The sequence below is a fragment of the Hemibagrus wyckioides genome, unplaced genomic scaffold (genome assembly GCF_019097595.1).
Source record: "Hemibagrus wyckioides isolate EC202008001 unplaced genomic scaffold, SWU_Hwy_1.0 Contig4, whole genome shotgun sequence".
Taxonomy (NCBI): Eukaryota; Metazoa; Chordata; class Actinopteri; order Siluriformes; family Bagridae; genus Hemibagrus; species Hemibagrus wyckioides.
The window spans coordinates 629,591-638,133 of NW_026690802.1; the positions used below are offsets into that span (position 1 = coordinate 629,591).

At 40.6% G+C, this 8,543-nt stretch overlaps 1 non-coding gene across 1 annotated transcript; it reads left to right on the forward strand.

Annotated features, from left to right (window-relative positions):
* Nucleotides 1-2,621: 2,621 nt before the first annotated feature.
* On the forward strand, nt 2,622-2,693 carry trnac-gca (transfer RNA cysteine (anticodon GCA)). The gene has a single exon. It is a non-coding gene; the product is annotated as a tRNA-Cys (tRNA).
* The last annotated feature ends 5,850 nt before the right edge of the window (nt 2,694-8,543 follow it).

Sequence of the window (8,543 nt, forward strand, 5' to 3'; positions counted from 1 at the left end):
AAAACTGTCTTAGATAGAATTTCACAGAACAATTAGGCAATAGAACAATCTGTAAAATTACAAATGGAAAGTAGCACTATGCAAAAGACACTGTGATAACCGTGGGACCCAGTGATGGGTTTAGTTTACACACCAACAAAACCAGTGTCACACAGTGCAGTCACAAACACCAACTACTAAAGAAAGGACTTCATTACATATTATAACAATTCCTGAATGTCCATCCATTAAAAGATTCTTATTTTATTAATGAGAGAGAGAGAGAGAGACGCAAAAAGAAGTGATGTAACTAACAATGTCAAAATATCACAGGAAAATTGAGTAAATGGTACGAGTGAATCCATGGCTTAGGACCACATTGTTTATTAATACAAAAACATTTCTACAGATTTATATAAACAGTATACAGTATAGAACAGTTATCATGAATATGCATGAATACAAGTAGGTGGAGCTAGAGGTGGAGATGTACATCAAATAGTAACACTGACATTCATTTCTAAAGCTAGAGGTTTGAACTAAACACTCAGGAAAACAATGTTGTTCCTCTTCGTGGTGTTTTTCACTCTTGCTGATGTTGGTAAGTCATATACACTGCACACAAAATATTATTTTTTCTAATTAAGAAGACACAATATTCCATGTGAAATGTGTCATTTATGATTAAAATATCACAATATTGTTGTAATGTTTTTATAGCAGAGGCTGCTGACAATAACATTAAACCAGATCAAACCAATGTATTTTCAATGGAAGGCAGCAACATCTCACTGTCCTGTACATATACTGGATCAGTTAACAGTCTCCACTGGTATCGACAAAAACCTGGATCAATACCTGAGTTTCTGCTGCTGATTCATGAAGCCAGTGAAACTGTCACAAAGGCTCAACCACCTCATCCACGATTGTCTGTACAACTTAAAAAAGAGCAAGATAAAACGAATAAGAAAGTGGATCTGATCATCTCCTCTGCTGCTGTATCAGACTCTGCACTATACTACTGTGCTCTGAGGCCCACAGTGACAGGAAATCCAGCTGCACTGTACAAAAACTTTCACACAGTTTTGTTTCTCACTTATTTACAAATACCTTTTAAAGAGTATCAGAAACTTTGAATCATTCACTACAGTGTGAAATGAAAATGTCAAAATAACAAAATACAGATAGCCTTCAAGACCCAACCTGTCAGGATCATAGTCTGAAATTCTAACTGTAAAGGATCAAACACCATTTTACACATATTAGTGCATTTGTTTACTTGGAATAGCATAATAGTTTCAGTTTTTGATTTGATTTGTGCTATATGGCGACGTTTTAAATGTTTTCTGGAGGAATTCACCAAATGTTTTCGGGTTTCTTCAGGTTAATCTAAGGGATTTCTGCCTTTTTTTCTTAGTAGAGAAAAATAGGTTTAAACTTTAATTCATGATAAAGGCACACGGTCACTTTTTGTTTATACATGTTTAACAATGCTTTTATGAATCACTGTGTTTGATAGTGATGTGTCGTTCATGAAAGATTCGTTCATTTTGAATATGACTTGGGAGAGATTCGTTCATTTTGTATTGACCGCGCATGCGCAAGATCCTATCTGGGTCTGTGCGGGGAAACTTGCGTGACAGCCTCATAGGCTACGGCTCTGCAGTCAGTACCGTCTTTGGGTCTGATTCGTTCGTTCGTTCATCACGTGACCACTTCCTGGCTCAGTATCTGACAGTCAATATTACTAATGTAATGTATAATATTTAGGAATGATCATAAAATTATCAAAACTTCCACGGATTTCTGCAGGACTTGAAGAGCTGGACACTGGGTGAGATCGCCTGTGCTGCGGGTCTGTCAGTGTGTGTGTGTGTGTGTGTGTGTGTAAATAGTGCCCTTTGCACTAACCCATTTGTTTTGGGTTTTCTGTTTGTTAATGTATTAGTTATCATAGTATGAATTTTGGGCTGGTATTTTATCCAGGGTAAGACCTACCTTCGTCCTCCGACACCCTAACTTATCCATGGAATGGATTACACAACATGGTGAATTTACAAAGATGGGTAAATTGTCGCCTTGAAGGGATGCTCTTGGATAGCAAAGATGCTCAAATAGGCTTTGGCTTTCAAGTGGAGATTGATTTGTGTTAAGTTGCCCAGCATCTGCTATGAACAAATTCCACACACCCTGCACCAACAAGGACTGTCTTCACAGTACTATATTGCCCTGATCATTATGCCACGTCTACCAGCAGGGACTGTTTTCATTGTAACAAATAATTCCCACACCAGTAGACCACCTAGACCAGTTGACACTCTTTTCATTGGGACCAAGCAGAGTGCGTGTTAGAGAATTTTATTGCGGATCAGAAGGCCCCCTGGACGAATCCGCGTACCCCTGCCTGACTCCACTAATTCAGGTATCCTTAACTGGTTAACAGTTTACAACATTAAAAGTCGTCTGGAAATGACCAAACCTACAAATGATGTCATGTGTAGATAATCCCATGGCAGGAGGAAACTGCGGATTGACTTTTAATCTATGAACCCTTGGTCCAATATTAAAATGACAGGTTTAAAACACTTTGAAAGTGCATCCATTTAGAATACACCTGTTGTCAGTTGATAACCCTTACCTGTGGGGGTATAGCTCAGTGGTAGAGCATTTGACTGCAGATCAAGCGGTCCCTGGTTCAAATCCAGGTGCCCCCTGCTGTGCTTACTTTGGGATACCTTTAACCCTCTGGGGTCTGAGGCCTTTTTGAAGATCTGCAGTGAATCTGGGCTCTTCTTAAATTTGTGTAAATTTCAAATCTTTACCAGTGTAGTAGCTAATACATTTCAACTTATTTACATAGAGCACAAACTGGGCTTTCATAATATGGCTGATGTAAGTATGTTAGATTCATGTGTGACTTTTAAGCTTATGTCAAAATACACATACACGAAAATAGAATTTTGAACTCTAGCAGAAAAACAGTGAAAATGGAGAATAAACAAACCTTGCAGATTGTTTTGAACACAGGACTGAGTTCAGGAAAGTCTTGGGTGTGGGCCCATAGAAAAACAGCTAAATTATAAAACTCAGAAAGACCTTTTATTTGGGGTAAAGTGACTGATGTGCGTACCCCTGCCTTTCGCCCTATGTGTGCTGGGATAGGCTTCAGCAGACCCCGGTGACCCTAGGAGTCCTAGGAATAAGTGGGTATAGACAATAAATGAATGAATGAATGACTGATGTGCCTAACTTTTTTCAACAGAGCCTCTGTTTCACTGAATAATCAATGACTATTCATGAATATGTAAGACCTATTGACACCTGGCTCAGGTGACACCAGGTTTCCCCAGGACTCCTCAATGACGCATCAAAGAGGCTCACTGACGCGTCGCTGACACCTCTCAGACAAAATCCAGATATCTGGCATGTTAAATATCTGGGACGGTCAGCCGACTCGACATCACATGGTGTCAATTGTAGCTACGACCTCCAGCCAATAAGAGAGCAAGTCAACTGAGTTGAGGTCACCGGAAGAAAAGCAACAGCAGCAACATGGCTTCAAAAATAGTGTGGACACAACATTTATTACCGAAAGTCTCGTGTCATTTCCGGATCCACCTGTTGCATGTGTTTTCGTGACAAAACGTGGTTTGGGGACGGCGTTGAGTGACAAGAGTTGTTGTCAGATCATGTGGTGTGCGACCCCCTCTTGTGGATCATTTACAAAGCGTTGCGTAGTGTGAACACCACAAGGACAAAAAGACATAGAGTGAAGTCATGTAGTCTGAACAGCAAAGCGATCTGCCGACGGTTAAAGTCTTGTAGTGTGACCAGGCCTTAAGGTTCTGTGCAGAGAGCTTATTCCAAGGTTTGGGATCCCTGACAAAATTAGCTCAGATAATGGTACTCATTTTGTGAACAAAGTGATTCGAAAAGTGTTCCAGTATTTAAGGATAAAGCACAGATTGGGTTGTGTCTATCATCCGCAGTCACAGAGAATGGTGGATAGAGCTAATAGAACATTGAAGGCTAAACCAGCTAAGATTTGTGAGGCTGGAAAGATGAATTGGGTACAAGCTTTGCCATTAGCATTGATGAGTATGAGAATGCAAACTAACCGAATGACGCATCTAACCCCGCATGAAAAGCTTACTGGACGACCAATGCCTGTAACATACTTATGAGGACCTTATAAAGGTCCTCCGCTTGAGCAGCTCAAAAATGAACTTGGTAATTATGTAAAGCATCTAACTGAAATACATCGAGCTATATTCCAACAGGTGAAAGGTGCCACTGAAGGAAGAATGAGTGAAATCGATGAAGAGCTGAGAACTGTGCAACCAGGGGACTGGGTGTAGGTCAAGGTCTTCAAGCGAAAGTGGAACGAGCCCAGAAGGTCGGATCATTAAAGGTCATCCTGGCGACACCTACAGCATACACAGGAAAAATGCCACGATAGAACATCTCGAGCTCCCAGTCTCATGCCAACGAGGGGACCAGAGAACTGTGACAGCGCTGTGCACAATCTACACCACTTGTGCCCATTTGTTTGTCTCCTACACTCAGTTTCATTTTCCTAAGGCCCCACCCGATTGAAGGAATTGAAAAGCTACTGCGAGTTCATTCACCTACATCCCTATGCATACGGGCCCAGAAGGTAATCTGAGTAAGGTACTAAGACAGTTGAAAGACCTCAGAGATGAGCACATAGAAAACACTTATAAACCATCAGATGATTGGTTTTCTTAGTTATTCTCTTCAAACTGGAAGGCTGTTTTGTTTAGACTAGGGACCATTGTAGGAATAGTACTACTGATATTCATATTTTTGTCATGTTGCTTAATTCCTTTGCTTCGTGCAACGTATGACACATTGGCTATTTGGACAGTATGTACAAATGACACAAGAGATTAAGCTGAAGTCTGAATTGGATGATACCATTGATGAAATGGATTTAGTAAAGTTAGCAGCGTAATGGAGGGGCACTAGAGAGACACATAAAAAGCCTTGTTGGCAAATGACTAGGGAGAATGGAGTCCAAGCCCTATAGACTATTTGTAGACCCTTTTAAAGGCTTATACACACAGTAAAAATTTACGCTGATAGTACGTATAACACTGTAGTGTGAACACAATCACATGTTCCAAAACAGACTACACACTTAACACACTCCTATAGCTAACTAGTGTTAGCTATAGGAGAGAGGACCAGTATGGTTGATGGTACAAAAGGTAGTATGGTACTTCTGCAGACATAGAAACAGGTAAATTTTGGGTAGTTTATTAAATGTATAATCATGTAAGGAACCAGTTGGTTCATTGTTTTATAAAAGTTCAATGTTTTATAAAAGGACATTGCCTTAGCTCACATGCAGCAAAGTAACATGCAGTTGTGTGTACATGCATAATGAATGTCTGAATAGATGAATAAACATTTGTTACAGTCATAATAAATTAGTTGGTGCATTGTTAGGCCATTAAGAATTATTCCTGAACTTTCTGACACATCTGCAATCCATGGTTCTGACGTAAATAAAATGAAAAAAAAAAAAAACGAGGAACATAGTCTGTCAATAAAGTGGAAATATCTTTGTTAAAATGGATAAATAAGTTGAGAAAAACAGAAATCCTTGAGCTTAAGTGAGAGAATGCCACAACAGTCCTTATCTTACATGACTCTGACTTGAATGTTTGAGAGAGAGCTTAAGATTATTTTTTTAAATTTTAAACTAATATAAACTTTAATATACTATAATGTACAAAAATATATCACAACACCTACACTATATTCCCAAAAGTATTCGCTCACCTGCCTTGACTCAGATATAAACATCCCATTCCTAATCCATAGGGCTCAATATGACGTCGGTCCACCCTTTGCAGCTATAACAGCTTCAACTCTTCTGGGAAGGCTGTCCACAAGGTTTAGGAGTGTGTATATGGGAATTTTTGACCATTCTTCCAGAAGCACATTTGTGAGGTCACACACTGATGTTGGACGAGAAGGCCTGGCTCTCAGTCTCCGCTCTAATTCATCCCAAAGGTGTTCTATCGGGTTGAGGTCAGGACTCTGTGCAGGCCAGTCAAGTTCACCACACCAGACTCTGCCATCCATGTGTTTATGGACCTTGCTTTGTGCACTGGTGCACAGTCATGTTGGAAGAGGAAGGGGCCAGCTCCAAACTGTTCCCACAAAGCTGGGAGCATGGAATTGTCCAAAATGTCTTGGTATGCTGAAGCATTCAGAGTTCCTTTCACTGGAACTAAGGGGCCAAGCCCAGCTCCTGAAAAACAACCCCACACCATAATCCCCCCTCCACCAAACTTTACACTTGGCACAATGCAGTCAGACAAGTACCGTTCTCCTGGCAACTGCCAAACCCAGACTCGTCCATCAGATTGCCAGATGGAGAAGCGCGATTCATCAATCCAGAGAACGCGTCTCCACTGCTCTAGAGTCCAGTGGCGGCGTGCTTTACACCACTGCATCCGACGCTTTGCATTGCACTTGGTGATGTATGGCTTGGATGCAGCTGCTCGGCCATGGAAACCCATTCCATGAAGCTCTCTGTGCACTGTTCTTGAGCTAATCTGAAGGCCACATGAAGTTTGGAGGTCTGTAGCGATTGACTATGCAGAAAGTTGGCGACCTCTTCGCACTATGCGCCTCAGCATCCGCTGACCCCGCTCCGTCAGTTTACGTGGCCTACCACTTCGTGGCTGAGTTGCTGTCATTCCCAAACACTTCCACGTTCTTATAATACAGCTGACAGTTGACTGTGGAATATTTAGGAGCGAGGAAATTTCACGACTGGATTTGTTGCACAGGTGGCATCTTATCACAGTTCCACGCTGGAATTCACTGAGCTCCTGAGAGCGACCCATTCTTTCACAAATGTTTGTAAAAACAGTCTGCATGCCTAGGTGCTTGATTTTATACACCTTCTGGCCATGGAAGTGATTGGAACACCTGATTCTGATTATTTGGATGGGTGAGCGAATACTTTTGGCAATATAGTGTATATGTGTGATTATGACAGAGAAGGATAATGGAGTTTGGTGGACTGTGATAATGATTGCTTCCATCTACCTAAGTGAGGATGATGTTCCCCAATCCTGCTGTACCCCACATATAGGGCAGTGGTGGTTCAAGTGGTTAAGGCTCTGGCTCATTGACCAGAAGATCGGGGGATCAAGCCAAGTTGCCACTGTTGGCTAAACCCCTCTGCTCCAGGGGTGCAGTATCATGGCTGACCCTGTGCTTTAACCCTAACCTCCAAGGATGGGATATGTGAAGAAAAAATTTCATTATGATGTAATGTATATCTGACAAATAAAGGCTATTTCTATTTCCCCAAGTTCCCTGCGTCCGGCCTTGTCTCTGCTCAGCACCATCTGGAATTCACAGCCACAGAGCACACCGCCGACAACAGCACCCTTTACCTTCTTACCTCACCACATGAACTTTAAAATAAAACAGCACATTGCTCACATCTGTATTCATTCATATATACAGAAGAAGCCTTTATTTGTCACTTAAACATTACAGCAAAGTGAAATTCTTTCTGCACACACTGCAACTTTGGAGATTGTGGTCAGAGCACCAAGTCAACAATGATACAGCACTCCTGGAGCAGTGAGGGTCTTAAAAGCCTTGCTCAGGGACTGAACATGTGGTTGAGTTACCAATGCCCCAAAATATTGCTTTCAACAGGCAAGAACAGACGTTTGCATTAGATCACAACACAAAGGAAACAAGTGAATGTCAGAAGTTGGATTCGAACCCATACCTCTAGGGGAGACCACTTGGCCATCCTGACACACTAAAAGTTTATAGATTGTCAAGCTAATTATCTGAACTAAAAGCAATTAAACATCTAATCAGCTTGACAGGTCCTCTGTTGAAGTGCAGGATTCTGTATAGGTTTTGTAGTACCACAGAAACTAAACTACACTATTCCAATACTCAACTGTTTTATTTGTTAATACTGATAAATCAAGTGTTGTAGTCATTCTAGATAACATTCAAATATAAGATGTTAGGAGAAATTGGACTGCTAATCTTTGTTAGTTAATTAACTGGTCAATAAACAATAATCACCAGCATGAAATGGGATTTCCACCTGTTTGGAGTGTCCATACTCAGTAATTAATTTCTTTGTCAGGTTACACTCCACAGTGGTGGTTAATGGCTCAGAAGTAAATAGACACACTGAGCTTTGTAGATTTGTATTGGAATTGTAGTGTTTGAGAAGTATTTTTGTTTTATCTAGCCTACTAGAGGCAATATATTCATAGAAAGGTGCCAAAAAAACCCAGTTACTATTATGGTTAGACCTGAAGAGTAAGAAAGGGTCCATAGAGTGAACATATTCTGTAGTTTGTTCACAATACTTGACAGATTTATTTCTTTTATTTATAAACTTCTTTAGAACAGAAACTTATCTTATTTACATACTTCTTTAGAACAGGAACTTTTGCAGCTTAAATTGGGCTGACCGATGAAATAGAATCTGAAAAACAACATGACTATGTCGAATGGATTAGTGTTATGTTTGGTTACTT